The 22,350-nt window shown below is 45.6% G+C and overlaps 1 protein-coding gene across 2 annotated transcripts in view; it reads right to left on the bottom strand.

Moving 5' to 3' along the window:
• EXTL3 (exostosin like glycosyltransferase 3) overlaps positions 1 to 22,350 on the bottom strand; it is a 1,000,838-nt gene that overhangs the window by 140,159 nt on the left and 838,329 nt on the right. The window lies entirely within an intron of this gene.

Raw genomic sequence — 22,350 nt, 5'->3', positions numbered from 1 at the left:
TGCATCTAGAAATAAAGAGGTTATAGTGCCCCTCTACTCGTCACTCATCAGACCCATCATAGAGTACAATGCCCCGTTTGGGATGTACCTCACAAGACACTTCCAACAGCTGGAAAGACCACAAAAGTACCTCACCAAGAGGATTACTGGTCTCAGACATATGTCCTATGCAGCCCGACTGGAAAAACTCCAGCTGTACGCAGTGGCATATCGCCTACTCAGAGGTGATCTCTGCCTGACTTACAAAGCCATGTCCAACTCAGAATTGATGGACATGCTCCACCTAGTCACTGCGAGCCATTCGCTCTAGTGAGCTAAACCTCGCCACAACAATAAATAGAACATGCTGGAGGGATAGAGTCCTGTCACAGAGACTCCCCATGCTTTGGAATAAAATTCCTAACTACATTAGGCACAGCCCCTCACTAACACTCCAAGAGAAACCTTGATGAGTGGATGCGTAACAGAAAATACACCTGTGGGATCACTTCATTGGCTCTTCTTGACAGAGGCTCAGTTAATTAAGCAATGGGACGGCTAAAGTTGACACACTCTGGCTAGGCTTATAAATGCCCTCGGGCAGATAACCTAGTACCTACCTATGAATCTATTCACAGTTGAAGTCATCACACTTGGGTTATCTGCCTGCAGGTAGCCCTCAGTTGGCCCGAATACCAGAGACTTAGTATTTCTGTGTCGGTTGCTCCAGGACCGAAGTCAAGTCATCAGGGGTATACAAACAAGCAGCCAATGCCATTACATCAGTTTTTATTGCCCCAAATGTCAGGAGCCCCCCAATAGGGAACTAAGGTATGGTAGAGGAAAAACACCACCACTAAAAATAAATACCAATACCCCTGAAAGGGGAGAGTAAAAAGGCATAGAGAGATTTTATATATATATACCATTTATGGCAGGTGTACACAACTGTACTATATTCTTTGTGTTTCACTGTTGCAGTCATCACACTTGGGTGGATTCCCAAAGCTGAAGAAAGGTGGAGACAGTCAAGAAGAGTTAGGGCTGGCTAGTACGCCTTGCAGGATTGCAGTTGCAAAACTTGCCCTGGATTTGGAAAAGATAGGCAGGTCGTAATGCTTGGTGAAGGTGTGTACAGAAAGTACAGTTGTGTAGACTTACCATAAATGTAGATGTTCGAGTGTATTCACTGCTGCAGTCATTACATTTGGGTTATCTGCTTACAGGTAGCCCTCAGTCGGCCTGATTATCACAGTCTTGGGTCCTGCGTCAGTTGCTGTCTCATCTTCCATGACGTCAGGTAGTCAGGGGTATAAAGCATGCAGCTGACGCCATTATATCAGTTTTTCTTGGCCCAGATGTCAGGTGCTCCCATAATGGGAAGCAATTATATACAAGGTTACACCTCCAAAAAAAGCAAATACACCAGAAAGCTTAAATACAGTAAACAAGAAGAAAGGTATACTCAAAGTCAGGGAGCTAGAGGGAGGGTAACCAGGACTGCAACAGTGAATACAGTCGAACATCTACATTTATGGTAAGTGTACACAACTGTATTATGTTCTTCGTGTTTCACTGCTGCAGTCATTACATTTGGGTAGATTACCAAAGCTAAGGAAGGGAGGAAGCAATAAGAGAGCATTAGGACCAGCTATTAGGCCCTGCAACACGCAAGTGGCAAAACCAGCTCTGGATTTAGAAAAAATGGCAAGTGGTAATGCTTGGTGAAGGTATGTATAGAACTCCAGGTAGCAGCTTCTAGGATATCCCTGGTAGGAACACCTATGAGAAAGGCTGTAGAAGTAGATGCAGCCCTGGTGGAATGGGGTCTTATCCCCTGTGGGGTAAGTTTTCCACTTTATAGCAGAAATGAATGCAATGGCCTATTCACTTAGAAATGGTTTGCTTTGAAATGGCCTTCCCCTCTGCCCCTGCAGCAAAGGCAACTAGCAGCTGTTCAGATTTCCTTTGAGGTTTAGTCCTGTCCAAATAAAATCTAAGTTGTCTGTGCCCGCCCAAGGAGTGCAGTATTCGTTCTCCTTTGTTCTGTGGATTAGAAAAGAAGGTTGGCAAATGAATGGACTGATTAAGGGCCACACTGGATACCACCTTGGGCATAAAGGAAGGATTGGTCCTGAGGGACACCCTGTCTGCATGAAAGATGATGAAGGGCTCCACTGCCATGAGGGCCTGTAATTTAGGCACTTTTCTTGCTGAAGTGATGGCAAGAAGGAAAGCTGTTTTCCAAGAAAGGAATTTCAACTCTGCAGTTGCAGCTGGTTCAAATGGAGGGAGAGTGAGCTTTTTCAATACAAAGTTAAGGTCCCAGGCTGGAGTAGGGACTCTCCTAGGTGTTCTAAAATTTTTGGCCCCTCTGAGGAATTGTTTCAGAAGGGGGTGAGAGAAGAGGGGTGGCTCAGTATTATAATGCACTGAAATGGCTGAGGCATGAATTTTAATAGAAGAGAAGGAAAGGCCCCTGTGAAGCATCTCTGTTAAGTATTGAAGAATATGCGGTAAACTGGGCACTGTTGTGATCATCCCCTGAGTCTGGCTCCAGGAACAGAATCTTTTCCACTTTTCAGCATAGGATTTTCTAGTACTAGGCCTCCTTGCCTCCAGGATGACATCCAGCACTTGCTTACTGAGGGATGGTATAGGAGAACTTAGGTAATTAGCTAGGCTGCCAGGTTCAGGGTTTGAAGCTGGGGGTGCAGAATCTGGCCCTCCAGCTGAGACAGTAGGGAAGGGGTCTGAGGCAGGTGCCATGGTTCCAGCAGTGACATACTGCGTGAGAAGGGGTACCAGTGTTGGCGTGGCCAGTCTGGTGCAATGAGTATTGTCCTTGGTTTGTCCTGTTTGATCTTTAGTAGAACTTTCGAGAAGAGAGGCAGAGGGGGAAAGGCACAAACTGAGAGGCTTTCCCAGTTGAAGGACAGGCCATCCACTTTCCAAGCTTGTATGTGGGGAGTCCTTGTGCAGAATTTTTCCAATTGGTAGTTATGAGGGGAGGCAAACAGGTCTATCTCTGGGCTCCCCCATTTGTTTCTCAAAATGTTGAATATCTTTGGTTCCAATTTCCACTCGTGTGGGTCCATGAGATTTCTGCTTAGGTCCTCTGCCAGTGTATTTAGCTTGCCTGCCAGGAATTGAACTTGTAGGTGCACTTGGTAGCTGAAGGCTGTGTTCCACAGAGCCATGGCTAGTCTACAGAGAGGGTATGAGTGGGTTCGCCCCTGCTTGTTTATGTACCACATAACAGTGGTGTTGTCCGTCTTTACCAATAATTGTCCTGCAAGAATGTGGCCCTTGAAGGCTGTCAGAGACATCTGTACAGCTAACATTTCTTTTTGACTGATATGCAGGTGCATTTGATTCGGATTCCATTTTCCCTGAATGCACTGCCCTGCCAAGTGAGCCCCCCCCCATGCATAGTCTGATGCATCTGTTCTTAGGGTTTGGGCGGCAGGGGGTAGACTGAGTGGCAGTCCCTTGTTGTGGTGGCAGGCCTCAGCCCACCAAAGGAACTCTGTCTTTATACAAGGAATGATGGGAATCATTGATTCCAGGTCCTGAGAATGTTGACACCATAGGCTTTTTAGATACCATTGTAGTTTCCTCATATGCAGTCTTGCATAATGCAAGGGGCCATGAACCCCAGGGCTTGCAGTATTTTCCTTGCAGATAGCTGGGTCTTTGTGGCCAGTAATTTGAAGTAGGCTGTCAAATAAAAGTACAGTTTTGTACCTACCATAAATGTAGATGTTCGAGTGTTCACCCTGCTGCAGTCATCACACTTGGGTTATCCTGCCGTCAGGCGGTCCCGCAGTCGGCCTGAGTTCCAAAGTCTTGGTCCAGCATTGGTTGATGTTGCTTCTTCCCTGACGTCAGTGCACCAGAGGTATATATATATATATATATATATATATATATATATATATATATATATATATATATATATATATATATACACACATATACATATATATATATATATATATATAGATAAATACATATGAAAATAAAACAATACCTTCAGGCACAAGCAAATACACCACAGAGTTTGTATAGGATAGAATGGTATAGATAAGTCCAGCTAGTTCAGAGGGGATGGAGGGAGGATAACCTGGACTGCAGCAGGGTGAACACTCGAACATCTACATTTATGGTAGGTACAAAACTGTACTATGTTCACCGTGTTACCCTGCTGCAGTCATCACACTTGGGTTGTATCCCAAAGCTAAGGATGGGTGGTGGAGTTAAACAGGGTTAGAATAAGCTATTAGGCCCTGCAAAACTGCAGGGGCAAAACCAGCTCTAGTCTTAGAATATAGAGGTAAGTGATAGTGTTTGGTGAAGGTGTGCACTGAACTCCAAGTTGCAGCTTCCAGAATATCCTTGGTTGGCACCCCCCTGAGAAAGGTTGCTGATGTAGCTGTAGCCCTGGTGGAGTGGGACCTAATGTTAGCAGGTACCAGTTTCCCATGATACGTGTAGCAGAAATGTATGCAATGTCCTATCCATTTTGAAATGGTCTGTTTTGGGATAGCTTTTCCTTGTGATCCTGCAGCAAAGGCTACAAAGAGGTGGTCAGATTTTCTGAAAGCCTTAGTTTTATCCAAGTAGTAACACAATTGCCTGTGAATGTCCAAAGAGTGCAGGAGTCTTTCTCCTTTGTTCTGGGGATTTGGGAAAAAGGTGGGCAAATGAATGGTTTGGTTTAGGGCCACATTGGATACCACCTTTGGCCTAAAGGAAGGGTTAGTTCGTAGAGAGACTCTGTCTTGATGAAAAATGAGGAAAGGCTCCATTGCCATTAGTGCTTGTAGCTCTGAGACTCTTCTAGCTGAAGTTATTGCTAGTAGCAGGACAGTTTTCCATGAAATAAATTTTAAATCAGCTGAAAAAGCTGGTTCAAAGGGCAGCAGTGTAAGCTTTTTCAGAACAAAAGTTGAGATCCCAAGTAGGTGTTGGTGCTCTCCTGGGCGGTCTTATGTTCTTAGCCCCTCTGAGGTACTGTCTTAGGAGTGGATGTGAAAATAAAGGAGGATCCGTGTTGTAATGAGCTGAAATTGCTGAAGCATGGATCTTAATAGATGAAAAGGAAAGTCTTTTGTGCAACATCTCAGTTAAATATTGTAGAATCTGAGGAATGTTTGGATCTAGGGGATTTTGGCCTTTAGCCTGGTTCCAGGCGCAAAATCATTTCCATTTGTCTGAATAGGTTTTCCTGGTGCTGGGCCTCCTGGCCTCCAGAATGACATCCATAACAGCTTTGAATAGAAGTGTTGGCTGGTTGTTTAGGTCATTTGCCATGCAGCCAGGTTTAAAGTCTTGAGCTGGCTGCGTAGAATCTGATTGTCTCGCTGGGTGGGCAGGTGTGGAATTTGTGGTAAAATCCATGGTGGGCCATGGGCCATGTTCCTTAGAATTGGATACCAGTGCTGGCGTGGCCATTCTGGTGCAATGAGTATCATTTGTGGTCTGTCTAATCTGACTTTCAGCAGTACCTTTGCTAGAAGAGACAGTGGAGGAAAGGCATACACTGTCAATGTTTTCCAACTGAATGAGAGGGTGTCCACTTCCCAAGCTTGTGGATGGAATGTCCTTGTGCAAAATTTTTGAAGTTGGTAGTTTTGGGGGTGGGCAAACAGATTTATGTCTGGGTGTCCCCATTTTTGAGTTATCATTGCAAATACTTGTGGATCTAGTTTCCACTCGTGGGGATCCATGATGTTTCTGCTTAGGTCGTCTGCCAATGTGTTTTTCTTTCCTGGCAGGAATTGTGCTTGTAATTGAACTTGGTAAGACAGTGCTGTGTTCCACAAGGTCATAGCTTGCCTGCATAGAGGGCAGGAATGTGTGCCCCCTTGCTTGTTTATGTACCACATTACTGTGGTATTGTCCGTCTTTATTATTAGTTGTCCTGGGTGTAAGAGGTCCTTGAAAGCTGTTAGAGCATTCTGTACTGCTAGCATTTCTTTTTGATTGATACGCAGATATCTTTGATCTGTAGTCCATTAGTCCTGAATGCACTGTCCTGCCATGTGTGCTCCCCAGGCATAGTCTGATGCATCTGTTGTCATAGTTTGCCTGGCTGTGGGTAAGGTGAAAGGCTGACCCTTGTTGAGGTGACATGCCTGTGCCCACCATAGAAACTCCTGCTGGAGGCAGGGAATAAGTGGTATCATTGTTTCCAAGCTGTGGCTGTGCTGAGTCCATACGCTTTTCAGGTACCATTGTAATTTCCTCATATGCAGTTTTGTAAATGGTATTAGTAGTATGCAAGATGCCATGAAACCAAAGGCCTGCAGAATTTTTCTTGCAGGGAGTTGGGTCTTTGTTGCCATTGTTTTGAAGTATTGAGTCAGCTGTTGCTGCTTGTCTGGCGTGAGATAAGCCATCTGGGCCATTGTATTTAAGCTGCTACCCAGGAATATTATGTTTTGTGAGGGCACTAGTTTTGATTTCTTTTCGTTTACTGTGTACCCTAGGCAACTTAGAAGGTGTTTGACAAATGCCAGATGCTTTAAAAGAATGCCCTTGCTTTCTGCTTGAATAAGGCAGTCATCCAGGTATGGGTATATTTGAATTCCTCTTTGTCTGCAGTATGCAATTACTGGTGCCAGGTATTTTGTGAAGACCCTGGGCGCAGTAGATAAGCCAAAGGGCAGTGCAGAGAATTGATAATGGGTTGAACCTGCAATGAAGCAGAGGTATCTTCTGCAATTTTGTCTGAAAGGGACATGCAGGTATGCCTCCTTGAGGTCCAACGTTACTAGCCAAGCATTCTTGCCCAGCATGGGAAGAAGCTGCTGTAGTGTTAGCATCTTGAATTTTGGTACTTGTAGATAGGAGTTCAGAATTGAAAGATCCAGAATGGGTCTCCATGCTTTGTCTTTTCTTGGGACTAGAAAGAGTCTTGAGTAAAATCCTTGTCCTTGCTCCTGTGTAGGTACCTGTTGAATGGCTCTCATGTCCATGAGAGCTGAAATTTGTTTTTGTGCCTCTGCCCATTGATTTGGTGACAAGTTTGGCATTCCTTTTATCCTTGGCAAGGTATGAAAGTGGAATCTGTATCCTTGTGAGACAATGTTTAGGACCCATTTGTCTTTTGTGATGATGTGCCAGTTGCCTGCAAAAAGAGCTAATTTTCCTCCCAAGGGAGCTGCCAAGAGAGATTTGCTTGGTAGTTTGAGGACTGAGTCTTTGTGTTTGTCTTCTGCTAGCTTGGGGCCTGTCCTCTCCTCCTTTCTGGGTAGCAGTAACCCATCGGCGAGGTTTGTAAGGGCCTTGTGATTGACCTCTGCCCCTTGGGCGTCTGTATTTGCCCCTCTGTGATCTGTCCGATGCTGGAAAGGACCAGTTTTTTGTTGAACAATTTCTGCTGAAACGAGGGGGTTGTACCTTTAAAAAATCCTTGACCGTCTGCATAGACTTTGCCTTATCCTCCATTTTCTTTAAAACTTCTTCTGCTTTTGACACCAAATAATACATCCTGCTGTAAAGGTGGATCCAATAATTTTGCTTTAACATGATCAGGCAGGGTTTGTTCTTCTAACCAAGCATGTCTACGTATAACAGAGCCAGTAACAACTGCTCTACAGGAAGCTTCCAATGAATCAAATCCACATTGTAAAGTATGTTTGCCCACCTGTTCAGCTGCATGCAACAGATCCTGCATTTCCTTGAATTCAGACTGCTCAGAATGTGTGCACATTTTTTGTTTTAATTGAGACATTAGGAATTGCTGATATTTCAGCATGTGAAACTGACAATTTAATGATCTCATAGCCAGAGTAGCTGAGGTGTATATCTTCTAACCCCATCTTTCTAGGGCTCTGGAATCCCTTTCAGAGGGTACAGGATTTTTAGCCATAGAAGCTTTAGCCCCTTTGGGACCCTGGGAAATTGTTTCTGGGTCAGCCACAGGACTTTTATAAAGGAATTTGTGTGAGTCAGGTACTCGGTAGTACCTGTCTGGTTTGACTGGAGCAGGAGGTAGAGAGTCTGGATTTAGACGAGACTCCAAGTAAACATCATCCACAATGTCTAAAACTGGAGAGATAACAAGTGGTCTGTGCTGGGGTAGTAAAAGGAACTCTCTGAGCCTTTTCTTAGAATCAAAGTAGTCCTGGCATTCCCAGTGGAAATGTTCCCTCATGGTATGTAAAGTTTCCCCAAAGGAGTAGTCTTCAGGGGGAGATGCTGAGGGAATAGAGTCTTCAGCATCAGAGTCTTCATAAGGGGGAAAAATGTAATCCTGTTCCTCAGAAGAATCTGAGGAAATTGAAACCTGGTCAGAGGAAGCATAATCCTCCTCTTGTCTTGGTCTTTTATCTGGAGGGGGATGGGAACCCCTGATTAGGGTAATCAAATCTTCAGCCATCTTAAGCATCTGTTTCTTAGGCATGGGGCCTTGAACTGTAGAGCAATGTACAGTCGTTTTTGGCTTTAATGGAGTTTTAAGCTTAGCATAAGATTTAATGGTGAGTGTAGTCGGTCTGAAGACACCTTCTGCAACCGAAGGTGTTTCAACTGCACTGGGATCTCTTTCTGCTCCGGTGTCGGAAGGGCCTAAAGAAGATGGCTGCGACGGCCTAGTACACTCCGCTTGAGAATCCGCAGCTATCTGGGGTTCCAATTCTGCGGTCGTCAGGGGCTGCGTAGGCCGGAGAACAGGTGACAGGCCCAGCAGAGGCCTCGGAATCTGGCTTGTTCCTAGGCTGCCTGTCCTTATCCTTGCGTTTTTTATGCATGCCGGTCGTCGGCTGCTCCGACTGCATGATATAATTAAATTTTCTACCAAAGTAATGTCATGCGAAGTCAAAACAGCGTTTGATAGTTTGTTTATTAAACCTAGCACAAAACCGACAACCTGTGACGTCGTGGTCTGGGCCTAGGCAAGGAATACAATAAGAATGGAAGTCCTTATGAGGTATTTGCTTCCCACAAGAAATGCAATTGTTAACTTTTTCTGACATCGGACTGAGGCAAGAAAAGGTTCCCCAATGGGGTACTTAGCTTTATTGAAGACTTCGGACTGAAATTCGATTAAAAAATCTCAGTTGTCGGCTGGCCGGCACTTGCGAACTGCTTCTGCTTCGGGCACCGCGTGGCAAGAAAGACTGAAGAAAATGGCGTCGCATGCCTCTTATATACCTCTGGCGCACTGACGTCAGGGAAGAAGCGATAGCAACCGACGCCGGACCAAGACTTTGGAACTCAGGCCGACTGCGGGACCACCTGATGGCAGGATAACCCAAGTGTGATGACTGCAGCAGGGTAACACGATGAAAGTACAGTTTTGTACCTACCACAAATGTAGATGTCCGATAGGAATGCATCTGCAATCCTTACAAATGGGTTGTCCTGTCGTCAGGCAGCCCTTCGGTCGGCCGGATTCCAAAGTCTGGGTCTGGCCTCGGCTGGTGTCGCACTTCACCCGACGTCATAGCTGCAGTTCTTCGGGTATAAAGGCATCAGCCGACGCCATTTTCCTCAGTGTTTCTTGCCCCAGATGCCAGGTGCCCTCTTGGAAGGCAAAATTTGGATAAATGCCAATGTTTACAAATAGTAGAGAGCAAACACAAAAAATAAGCATGTATGTACATATATACAAACAAATACACCATAAAAGACCCCCCCCCCCAGCTAGCTATAAGATGGGTAAATACCCTAGGAGTACCACAGAGGGGAAGGCGGGTGGGTAATCCTGACTGCAGATGCATTCCTATTGGACATCTACATTTATGGTAGGTACAAAACTGTACTATGTCCTTCAAGGATGCATCTGCAGTCCTTACAAATGGGTAGAATACCATAGCCAAAGTAGGGGAGGAGGAAAAAAGAGAGATTATGGTGTAGTTAGGATCCCTTGCAAAACAGCAGTTTTTCTATTGCCCTTGGTCCTGTCCAGGTAGTAGCGCAACTGTCTATGTACATCCAAGGTATGCAACAGTCTTTCTCCCCTGTTCTGTGGGTTGGGGAAGAATGTAGGTAGGTGGATAGCCTGATTTAAAGACACTCTGGATACCACCTTAGGCATAAATGTAGGATTTGTTCTCATGGACACTCTATCTTGATGAAAGATCAGGAAGGGTTGCACTGCCATTAATGCCTGTAGTTCAGATACCCTTCTTGCTGAAGTGATTGCCAGCAGGAAAGCAGTCTTCCATGATAGGTATTGTAATTCTGCTGTTGCTGCTGGTCCGAAAGGAGGAAGTGTCAATTTTTCTAGCACAAAGTTCAAGTCCCATGCTGGCAATGGTGGTTTCCTAGGAGGTTTTACATTTTTAATTCCTCTCAGAAACTGCCTGAGCAGAGGATGTGAGAAGACAGGAGGATCCACGCTGTATTCTGCTGAAACAGCTGATGCATGTATCTTGATGGAAGAATAGGACAGGCCTGTGTGGAAGAGCTCTACCAAGTATTCCAGGATGTTGGCTATGTTCGCCAGTGACACATCTTCTCCCTTTGCAGTACTCCAAATGAGATATCTTTTCCATTTTGCTGCATAATTTTTTCTTGTTGAGGGTCTGCGAGCCTCAAGGATAATGTCTTTAACCCTTTGGGATAAATTTGGGTTAATTGATCTTATGTAATGTTCCAGGCAGTCAGCTGCAAAGTTTTCAGGTTTGGATTCAGGATGTTGTAGTTGTTCTGTGTTAACAGCAATGGGACCAGGGGTAGTGCCCATATTTGTTCCCGTGACATGCTCCTTAGTAATGGGTACCAATGTTGCCTTGGCCAGTCTGGAGCTATCAGAATGATCCTTGGACGGTCCTCTTTGATCTTCAATAGCACCTTGTGCATCAAAGGAAGTGGTGGGAATGCATATGTTGTCAGGTTTTTCCAACTGAAAGATAGGGAGTCCACCTTCCAAGCAAGTGGGTGGTACGTCCTTGTGCAGAATTTCTTTAGCTGGTGATTGTGTGGGGATGCAAATAAGTCTATTTCTGGGAGTCCCCATTTTCTTGTTATGGCTTTGAAGATGTCCGGATGCAGCATCCATTCGTGGGCATCCGTGGTTGTCCTGCTTAATATGTCTGCTAGAATGTTTTCTTTTCCCGGTACAAAAATTGCTTGTAACTGAATGTTGTAGCTCAGAGCCACATTCCATAGGTCCAGTGCCATCCGGCATAGAGGGTATGAATGTGTGCCTCCCTGTTTGTTGATGTACCACATAACTGTGGTGTTGTCTGTCCTTATCATCAATTGACCTTCTCGAAGAAATGGTCTGAATGTCTGGATTGCCAATTTTACTGCCAGCATTTCCTTTAGATTTATGTGCAGGTGCAGCTGGTCTTGAGTCCATAAGCCTTGTATGCACTTGTCCAGCATGTGGGCCCCCCAACCGAGGTCTGAGGCGTCCGTCGTGATGGTTTGGCTTGGTTGAATGCTGTAGAAGGGCAATCCTGTGTTTGACAGGCCTGAGCCCACCATAGGAACTCTTGCTTCAGGCATGGTATTATTGGAATTTTGGTTTCTAGGCTGTGCTTGTGTTGAGACCATAAATTCTTTAGGTACCACTGTAGCTTTCTCATATGCAGTCTGGCATGAGGGACCAGTATTATGCAGGATGCCATGAAGCCCAGGGCTTGCAGTACTTTTCTTGCTGTTAGATGGTTCTGCTTTGTTAATGCCAAGAAGTAGAGAGGTAGTTGCTCTTGCTTTTCTACAGTTAGGAATGCCATTTGCTTTGATGTGTCCAGCTCTGCACCCAAAAGGTTATTCTTTGGGATGGTATCAGTCTTGACTTTTTTATATTGACTGTATATCCCAGGGCTTGTAGCAGGTAAATGACTCTTTGTAAGTCTTCTGTGAGCTTGTTTTTGTTGTCCGCTTGTATCAGGCAGTCGTCCAGGTAGGGGTAAATTTGGATTCCCTGAAGCCTGCAATGAGCAATTACTGATGCCAGGCATTTCGTGAACACTCTGGGCGCAGTAGATAAGCCAAAGGGCAATGCTGAGAATTGATAATGCTCTGATCCTGCAAGAAATCTGAGGTATCTTCTGCAATTTGGTCGTATGGGGACGTGCAGGTATGCCTCCTTGAGATCTAGAGTTACCAGCCAAGACTCCTTGCCCAGCATGGGAAGAAGCTGCTGTAGAGTCAGCATTTTGAATTTTGGAACAATGAGGAATGTGTTTAAAGTGGACAGGTCAAGAATAGGCCTCCATTTGCTCTCTTTTCTTGGTACCAGGAAGAGTCTGGAGTAAAATCCCTTTCCTTGTTCCATAGATGGTACCTTTTCCACAGCTCTCATCCTTAATAGTTGAGAGATTTGTTTTAGAGCTTCTGCCTTTTGAGTTGGTGGTAGGTTTGGCATTCCTCTCTTCCCTGGTAGAGTATGGAAATGAAACCTGTAACCTTGGTCTATAGTTTGCAAAATCCACTTGTCCCTTGTGATGTAATGCCAGTTTTTTGAAAATAAAGCTAGCTTTCCGCCTAAGGGTGCTTCTAGTTGTTCCCTGGTAGGCGGTGCCAGAGCCAAGTCACTGTGATTGTCCTGTTGCAGTGGTGGTGGCTGCGTCTGTGCCTCGCTGGTTGTTACCCTGCCACTGGCGTCCCCTGTAGGCACCCCTGGATTGGTTTCTGCCTCTTGAACGCCTGTTCCTGCCTCTCTGTGCTTTAGAGGAGTCTGGAAAGGACCAATTTTTGGAGGGCCAATTCCTGCTAAACCTTGGAGGTTGGACCTGTAAGAAATCTTTCACTGTTTGTACAGATTTTGCCTTCTCTTCCATCTTCTTCAGTACCTGTTGTGCAGGAGAACCAAATAAATTGGCCTTGTCCATGGGAGCATCTAATAATTTTGATTTGACATGGTCCGGTAAGGCCTGCTCTTTCAACCATGCATGCCTTCTGATAACTGTGCCAGTCATGGCTGATCTAAAGGAAGCCTCCAGTGCATCATAGCCGCATTTTAAAGAATGGTTACTAACTTGCTGAATGTTATGTACCATTTCCTGAACATACTTCTTATCAAAAGGCTCATCAGAGGACAGCTTTTTAGTTAACTGGTCTAGCATAAATTCTTGATATTGGATCATATGAAATTGACAGTTCAAGGCCCTAGCTGACAGAGTAGCAGAAGTGTAAACTTTTTTACCCCATCTCTCTAAGGACCTGGATTCCCTTTCAGAGGGGAGGGGGTTTTTAGCAGAGGTAGTTGCTACAGCCTTAGGCCCCTGGGAGATAGTCTCGGGATCTGCAAAAGGAGCCTAGTATAGATGGTGATGTGTGTCCGGGACCCTGTAGAACCTATCGGGCTTAGCAGGGGCCGGAGGTAAAGAATCAGGAGCAGTACAAGCATCATTAAATGCATCATCTACAACAGAAAGAACTGGAGGTATAGCTAAAGGCCTATGTTGTGGTAAATGCAAAAAGGTTCTAAGCCTTTTCCTGGAGTCTGAAAAATCTTGGCCCTGCCACTGAAATTGTTCCCTCATAGCATGCAAGGTTTCCCCAAAGGAAAATTCCTCAGGTGGAGAGGCAGAAGGGATGGACTCTTCAGCATCAGAGTCTTCGTAAGGGGAAAAAGGAGCCTCTGGAGGGTCTGTATTATCTGAATCATCAGAGGAATCATCTGTGGACACTGGCTCAGGGGGCTCTGCTCTAGGCCTCTTCTCTGGAGGTGGATGAGAGGCCCTGTCTGGAAGAGGTTGGGATCCCCGGATTAAAGAAATGAGATCCTCTGCCAGAGAAAGCATTTGGGAACTGGAGCTGGGCCTGTGAGAGGGGGTCTTAACAGGCACAGTTTTTGTAGCTTTAGCTGCTTTAGCCCTGGCAAAGGCCTTAATGGACATGGCTGCAGGAGGCCTAGCAGCTCCACGTGCAGGGGTTGAAATATCCAAGGGAATAGTGTCAGATAATTCCTGAGAAACCGCAACTGTAGGTTGGATTTCAGAAGCCGATTCCACCAGGTTAGAAGAGGCCTTGGTAGAAGGCATGTTTTCGGCTGAAGGAAGAACCGCTTGCTCGGTTTCAGTCGAAACCGAGACACTCGTGGTTGGCTTAACCGCGGTTTCGGCCGAAACCACGGACCGCGAGTGTCGGTCCTTTTCCTTGCGTTTTTTGGATATTTGTGAAGTCGGAGGATCCGACGGCATAATATAAGCAAAATCAGAGCCGAAAAACTGCTCAGCAAATTCCGACCGACGTCTAAGCGTCCGTCGGTTAAAAGAAGCACAGGCTAGACAAGCTGCTACGTCGTGGTCTGGGCCTAAACAAGGTAAGCAGTAAGAGTGGAAATCTTTATGAGGTATTTGTTTCCCACAAGTTAAACAGTTATTCACTTTTTCTGACATCGGCTGAGGCAAGAAAGAGTCCCCAACGGGGTACTTAGCTTTTAGAAGTCTTCGAAGTAGTATTCGGTAGTAGTAATCTCTGGATCTGACCGACCGGCACTTGCGAACAGCTTCTGCTTCGGGCGCCACGCGGCAAGAAAGACTGAGGAAAATGGCGTCGGCTGATGCCTTTATACCCGAAGAACTGCAGCTATGACGTCGGGTGAAGTGCGACACCAGCCGAGGCCAGACCCAGACTTTGGAATCCGGCCGACCGAAGGGCTGCCTGACGACAGGACAACCCATTTGTAAGGACTGCAGATGCATCCTTGAAGGACATCATCTTGTTTCTCTGGCGTGAGGTAGGCCATCGGGGAAGTTGTATTTAAGCTTGCTCCCAGGAATACAATTTGTTGGCAGGGCACTAGGTGTGATTTCTTTTCATTTATGGTGAACCCCAGTGAGGTTAGCAGTTTCTTTACAAATGCCAGATGAGTTAATAGTATTGTCCTGGCTTTCTGCCTGAATTAGACAGTCGTCCGGGTATGCGTATATCTGAATATTTCTTTGCCTGCAGAATGCAATGACTGGAGCTAGGCACTTTGTGAATAACCTGGGTGCAGTAGATAAGCCAAAGGGCAGTGCAGAGAACTGATAATGCATGTAGCCCTGCTCTGACACGTAGGTATTTTCTGCAAGATTCCCTTATTGGGATGTGCAGGTAAGCTTCCTTTAAATCCAATGTTGCCAACCAGGCATTTTTGCCTAGCATGGGAAGCAGCTGATGAAGACTTAGCATTTTGAATTTTGGGATTACCAAAAAGGTGTTTTGGATAGACCGGTCTAGGATAGGACACCAGGAGTTGTCTTTTCTGGGTACCAGGAAAAGTCTCGAGTAAAAACCTTGCCCTCATTCCTCTTCTGGGACAGGTTGAATAGCCCTGATACATAGAAGAGAGAGAGAAGCTTCTATTGATCCTCTGCCCACTGATTTGGGGGTAGGTCTGGCCAACCGTTTGGGGTTGGTAAGGTGTGGAAGTGAAATCTGCATCCTTGGGAAACTATATTTAAAACCCATTTGTCTTGGGTAATGAGTTCCCAGTTTTTTGCATGTAGGGTAATTTTTCCCCCTAAAGGAGCAGTCAGTTGAGCAGGGCTTGGAAGGTTTAAGGTGAAGTCATTGTGACAGTTTACCATAGGGGGTGTCTTACTACTTCCAGCTTTGGAAGTTGGAGCCCCCTACTGCTTAGGCCTGTGAGTACATTGAGGCTGTAGCCTGGGTGGTCTGCTGGTTCTGGGTTTGGACTGAGAAGGCCTGCAAGAGACTGGAAAGGACCAGTTCTTAGAAGGCCAATGCCTACTAAATCTGGGAGGCTGTACTTGCAGGAAATCTTTAACAGTTTGCATGAATTTAGCTTCTTCCTCCATCTTTTTAAGTAGTACTACTTCTGCTTTGTTGCTAAACAGGCAGTCTTGGTTTAAGGGAGCATCCAGTAATTTAGCTTTAACATGATCTGGCAATGTTTGCTCCTTAAGCCAAGCATGCCTTCTAAGTACAGACCCAGTGACAGCAGCCCTGCAAGAAGCCGCTAAGGAGTCAAAACCTCATTGCAAAGTATGTTTACCAACTTGTTTAGCAGAATACATTAAATCCTGTAATTCTTTACTTTCAGCACAGTCAGGAATCAACATCATTTTCTGTTTAAGTAACCCAATAATACGCTGCTGATACTTTTAACATATGAAACTGGCAGTTTAAGGCCCTAATGGCCAAAGTAGCAGAAGTGTATACCTTCTTACCCCATCTGTCCAGGGCCCTGGAATCTCTATCAGAGAGGGTAGGGTTTTTGGCAGTAGTAGCCTTAATGCCTTTGGGTCCATGTGAAATGGTCTCTGGATCTACAGTAGGATTCTTAAACAGGAACTTGTGAGAGTCAGGTACTCTAATACCTGTCAGGTTTCCTGGGAGCCAGAGGTATAGTGTCTGGGGCCAGACTAGATTCCAAGAAGGCATCATCTACAATGTCCAGTACAGGAGGGATAGCTAAAGGCTTGTGTTGAGGAAGGAGTAATAATTCCCTAAGCCTCTTTGTGGAGTCAGAGTAATCTTGGCTTTCCCAACGGAAATGCTCCCTAAGAGTATGCAAAGTTTCACCAAAAGAGAAATCTTCTGGAGGGGAAGCAGAGGGAATGGAGTCCTCTGCATCAGAATCCTCATAGGCAGACTAGGGCAAATCCTGGTCATCAGAAGAAACAGAAATTTCAGAATCCTGATCAGAAGAATCAGAAGGAAAATCAGCTCTAGGTCTCTTAGAGGGAGAAGTCTGGCTTCCCCTGAACAGAGTAATAAGGTCTTCAGCCATTCTTATCATTTGTTTTTTAGGCATATGGGCCTGACCATGCGGTCTGGGCATTGGTTTTCTAGGCGTGTATTGAGTTTTAGGCCTTGAAGAAGAAGATGGCGTTGGTTTGATATGCAAGTCAGTAGGCCTGAATACACCCTCAGACACCGGTGCCTGCACAGTGGCTCTGGACCCATCCAAGGTAGAGACATCTGCAGGTTCCATAGTCGAAGAAGCATCTTGCGGCATACTGGACTCCGAATGGGTCTCAGTAGAGACCTGCGAATCTGAAGGAGCAGGTATCAGGGGCTGCGTAAGCACCTCACCGAGTACCGGCGAATTGGCGATTAGCTTAACGTAAGCGTCATCGGCAGCTTTGGACCTATGCAGTCTGTCTCTGTCTTTATCTTTATGTTTATGTTTTTTCAGAATGTTGGTAGTCGGATGGCTTACCAAAGCCATTTCTGAATAATTGAACCAAGTACCGAAATAGTTTGATGCGAAAATGAACTGACGACGAATAGTTCGAGGATTGAATAAGGCACAAAACCGACAGCGAGGGATGTTGTGGTCTGGGCTTAAGGAAGGAATGCAGTACGAATGAAAATCTTTATGAGGTGTTTGCTTTCCACAAATAATAGAGTTGTTAACTTTTACTGACAATGGTTTAGAGCAAGAAAAAGAATCCCACAACGGGGTACTTAGCTTTTTTGAAGACTTCGGTTCTGAAACTCGAAAACGAAAATTTCAGGAGTGGGCCGACCGGCACTTGCGAACTGCTTCTGCTTTGGGCACCGCACGGCAAGAAAGACTGATGTATTGGCGTTGGCTGCATGCTTTATACCCCTGACTACCTGACGTCAGATGAGACAGCAACCGATGCAGGACCCAAGACTTGGATAATCAGGCTGACTGAGGGCTGCCTGCAAGCAGATAACCCAAATGTAGTGACTGCAACAGTGAAACACGAAGAACATCTCCAGGCAGCAACTTCCAGGATGTCCCTGGTAGGGACTCCCCTGAGAAATTCTGCAGAGGTAGCTGTTGCCCTAGTGGAATGTGTTCTGACCCCCTGAGGGGTTGTTTTCCCATGGTGCTTGTAGCAGAAATGGATGCAGTGTGCTATCCATTTGGAAATGGTTTGTTTTGAAATGGCCTTGCCCTCTGCCCATGTTGCAAAGCTGACTAGTAACTGGTCAGATTTTCTGAAGGGCTTAGTCCTATCAAGGTAGAATCTGAGCTATCTATGCAGGTCCAAGGAGTGCAGGATCCTTTCCCCTTTATTCTGAGGATTAGGGAAGAAAGTTGGCAAATGGATGGATTGGTTTAGAGCCACACTGGATACCACTTTAGGCATTAAGGAAGAGTTAGCTCTGACGGAAACCCTGTCAGCATGGAAAATAATGAAGGGTTCCACTGCCATAAGTGCTTGAAGCTCAGGCACTCTTCTGGCTGAAGTGATGGCTAGAAGCAATGCTGTTTTCCAAGAGAGGAATTTTAACCTGCTGATGCTGCAGGTTCAAAGGGAGGAAACGTGAGCTTTTCCAGTATAAAGTTAAGGTCACAAGCAGGGGTGGGTGCTCTCCTTGGCGGCCTTAAGTTGTTTGCCCATCTCAGGAACTGTTTGAAAAAAAGGGTGCAAGAAGAGAGGTGGTTCAGTGTTGTAATGAGCTGAAATGGCTGAGGCATGTATCTTATCCCAAGGAAGTGAGAAGGTGTTTCATAAATGTCAGGTGTTGCAACAGCAATTCCTGACTGTCCGCCTGAATAAGGCAGTCATCCAAGTACAGGAAAATTTGGATACTTCTCTGCCTGCAGAATGCAATGGCTGGAGCCAGGCATTTTGTGAAAACTCTGGGTGCAGTACATAAGCCAACGGCAAGTGCAGAGAACTGATAATGCATAGATCCTGCCCTGAAACGTAGATGCTTCCTGCATGACTCCCTTATGGGGATGTGCAGACAAGCTTCTTTTAAATCTAGGGTGACTAACCAGGCATCCTTGGCTAGCATAGGAAGATGATGTTGCAGGGTAAATATTTTGAATGTTGGTACCATCAGGAAGATGTTGAGAATTGAAAGATCCAGGATTGGGTGCCAACAGCCCTCTTTCCTGGGTACTAGGCAGAGTCTGGAGTAGAATCCTTGACCCCTCCGTTCTACTGGAACCGGCTGAATAGCTCTGATATTGAACAGGGAAGCTACTTGGTCTTGAGCCTCTGCCCACTGGTTTGGAGGAAGGTCTGGAAACATGCTTGGGGTTGGCAGTGAATGGACATAAACCTTGCACCCTTGGGATACAATGTTGAGGACCCATCGGTCTTGTGTGATGGGCATCCAGTTTTTTGCATGAAGGGCAAGTTTTCCTCCTATGGGCACAAGCAATTGGGCAGGGTTGGGGAGTGGAGTAAAGAAGTCATTGTGAGTTTTTTCCATAAGGAGGTGGCTTACCAATCCCTGCTTGAGGGGTGGGGGCACTCCATTGTTTAGATCTCTGCATACCCTGATACTGTAGTCTGGGTGGTCTGTTTTCCCTGGGTCTGTTTGAGAAGTCCTGGAGGGGGCTGGAAAGGCCCAGTGTTTGGAAGAGCAATGCCTACTGAATCTAGGGAGTTGTACGTTTCACCAAAAGAGAAATCCTTTGGGGGGAAGCAGAGGGAATAGAGTCCTCAACATCAGAATCCTCATAGGTAGATAAGTGTAAATCCTGGTCATCAGACGAAACAGAAATTTCAGAATCAAGTATCATAAGCAAATTCAGTCCTAGGTCTCTTAGAGGGGGAAGGTTGGCTTCCCCTTATTAAAGTAATGAGATCTTCAGTCATTCTTATCATTCATTTTTTTTGGCATAGAGGCCTGACCATGCGGTCTGGCCGTCAGCTTTCTAGGCATGATTCAAGTTTTAGGCCTTGAAGAAGATGGCGTCAGTTTAATATGCAAGTCAGTAGGCCTGAATACACCTTCAGAAGCCGGTGCCTGCGCAGTGGCTCCGGACCCATCCAAGGTAGAGACATCCGCAGGTTCCACAGCTGAAGCATCTTGCAGCATACTGGACTCTGAATGGGTCTCAGTAGAGGCTTGCGAATCTGAAGTAGCGGGTATCAGAGGCTGCGAAAGCACCTCATTGAGAACCGGCGAACTGGGTGGCCTGTCTGTTTTTATCTTTGCGTTTTTTCGGAATGTCGGTAGTCGAATGGCTTACCGAAAACATATCAGGATAATTGAACCGAGCACCAAAATATTTAGAAGGGCAAATATACTGACGACGGATAGTTCGTGGTTTAAATAAGACACAAAACCAACAGCGTGGTACGTCGTGGTCAGGGCCAAGGCAAGAAGTATGAATGAAAATCTTTATGAGGTATTTGCTTTCCACAAGAAATACAATTATTTACTTTTACTGACATCGGTTTAGAGCAAGAAAAAGTTTCCCCAACAGGGTACTTAGCTTTTATTTGAAGACTTTGGTTCTGAAACTCGAAAACGAAAATGTCAGCAGTCGGCCGACTGGCACTTGTGAACTGCTTCTGCTTCGGGCACCACACAGCAAGAAAGACTGATGTAATGACGTTGGCTGCATGTTTTATACCCTGACGACCTGACGTCACGGAAGAAGGGACAGCAACCGACGTGGGACCCCAGAATTTGTTAATCAGGCCGACTGAGGGCTTCTGCAAGCAGATAACCCAAATGTAATGACTGCAACAGTGAAACACGAAAAACATCCTCTTCTGCTTTGGTGCCAAACAAACTGTCCTTGTTCAAAGGAGCGTCTAGTAACTTTGATTTGACAGTCTGGCAAGGTATGCTCCTTGAGCCAAGCATGTCTTTTCAGTACAGATCCAGTGACTGCTGCCCAGCAAGATGCTTCTAGGGTGTCAAAGCCACACTGCAAAGTATGCTTACTGACTTGGCTTATGGAGTGTATAAGCTCCTGCAATTCTTTATTTTCTGCACAGTCTGTAAAGGTTGCCACTTTTTGTTTATTAAGTTCCACAATATGCTGCTGGTACTTCAGCATGTGAAACTGACAATTCAATGCCCTAATAGCAAGAGTTGCAGAGGTATATACCTTCTTACCCCATCTGTCCAAAGCTCTGGAATCCTTGTCCGAAGGGGTGGGATTCTTGACTGTAGTAGCCTTGATACCTTTAGACCCCTGGGAAATGATCTCTGGGTCAACAGTAGGATTCTTGAAAATAAATTTGTGAGCGTCAGGTACTCTGTAGTACCTGTCTGGTTTCCTAGGGGCAGGAGGTAAAGTGTCAGGAGTAAGACTGGATTCCATAAAAACATAATCAACAACATCCAGGACAGGGAGTATTGCTAATGGCCTGTGCTGAGGCAACTCTAGGAATTTTCTGCGTCTCTTTTTGGACTGAGGATAGTCTTCACATTCCCAGTGGAAATACTCTCTTAAAGTATGCAAGGTTTCACCAAAAGAAAAATCTTCTGGAGGGGAGGCAGAGGGAATGGACTCCTCTGTATCTGAATCTTCATAAGCAGATAAGGGCATGTCTTCATACTCAGAAATCTCAGGGTCATTGGACTCGTGGTCTATAGAAGCTGTAGGGGACTGGTCTCTTTTTCTCTTAGCAGGAGAAGGCTGACTTCCCCTAATCAGCGGAATAAGGTCTTCTGCCATTCTAAGCATTTGTTTTTGTGGCATGGGAGCAGTTGCATGTGCTACGGTCGTCAGTTTTCTAGGCGTAGTGCGTACTCTGGGCCTAAGAAACTCGGTAGTTTTAGTTAAAAAAGAAGTCATCGGTTTGAGTCGAACATCGGTTGAGCGAAGAACTGCCTCGGAAGCTGGTGCCTGCACAGTGGCTCTGGACCCATCCAAGGTAAAGACATCTGCAAGTTCCATAGTCGAAGAAGAGTCTTGCGGCATACCGGACTCTGAATGGGTCTCGATAGAGGCCTGCGAATCCACTGAAGGGGGCATCAGGGGCTGCGAAAGTACCTCACTGAGTTCCGGTGGACTGGCGACTAGCTTAACGGAAGCGTCGTCGGCAGCTTTGGACCTATGCGGTCTGTTTTATCCTAATGTTTTTTCGGAATATCGGTAGTTGGATGGCTTACCGAAGCCATTTCAGAATACGGAGATCGAGAGCGAAAGAATTTAGCGACAAAGAGAGCCCGATGACAAATGGTTCAGGCATTAAACAAGGCACAAAACCGACAGCGAGGTACATCGTGGTCTGGACCTAAACAGATGATGCAGTAAGAATGAAAATCTCTGTGAGGTATTTGCTTTCCACTGGCAAGACAGTTATTAACTTTTTCTGACATCGGTTAGAGCAAGAAAAAAGGATCCCCAATGGGGTACTTAGCTTTAGAAGACTTCAGGATTATTCAATTCGTAAATGAAAATTCAGGTAGCGGCCGACAGGCACTTGTGAACTGCTTCTGCTTCTGGCTCCTCGGCAAGAAAGACCTGATGTCAGTCCTGGAGCGACAGCATCTGACACAGAAATACTAAATCTCTGGTATTCAGGCCGACTGAGGCCTACCTGCAGGCAGATAACCCAAGTGTGATGACTGCAACAGTGAAACACGAAGAACATCAAGAGTTTTTCTTCTTAAATATTGTATCATATAATCCAACTCTGTGGCATACAGAGATGAAGCCCTGAATATGACCAAATTTTGAACAGTGGCTGGTGTGCTTGAAGAGCTGGAATGGGAGAGGGGGAAGTAAAAGGCTTACGCTGTACTGTTCATTCTGGTGGGAAAGGAATA

The sequence above is a fragment of the Protopterus annectens genome, chromosome 2.part1 (assembly GCF_019279795.1).
Source record: "Protopterus annectens isolate FY-2018-M chromosome 2.part1, PAN1.0, whole genome shotgun sequence".
NCBI lineage: Eukaryota > Metazoa > Chordata > Ceratodontiformes > Protopteridae > Protopterus > Protopterus annectens.
This window is presented reverse-complemented; position numbering and strand designations above follow the sequence as displayed.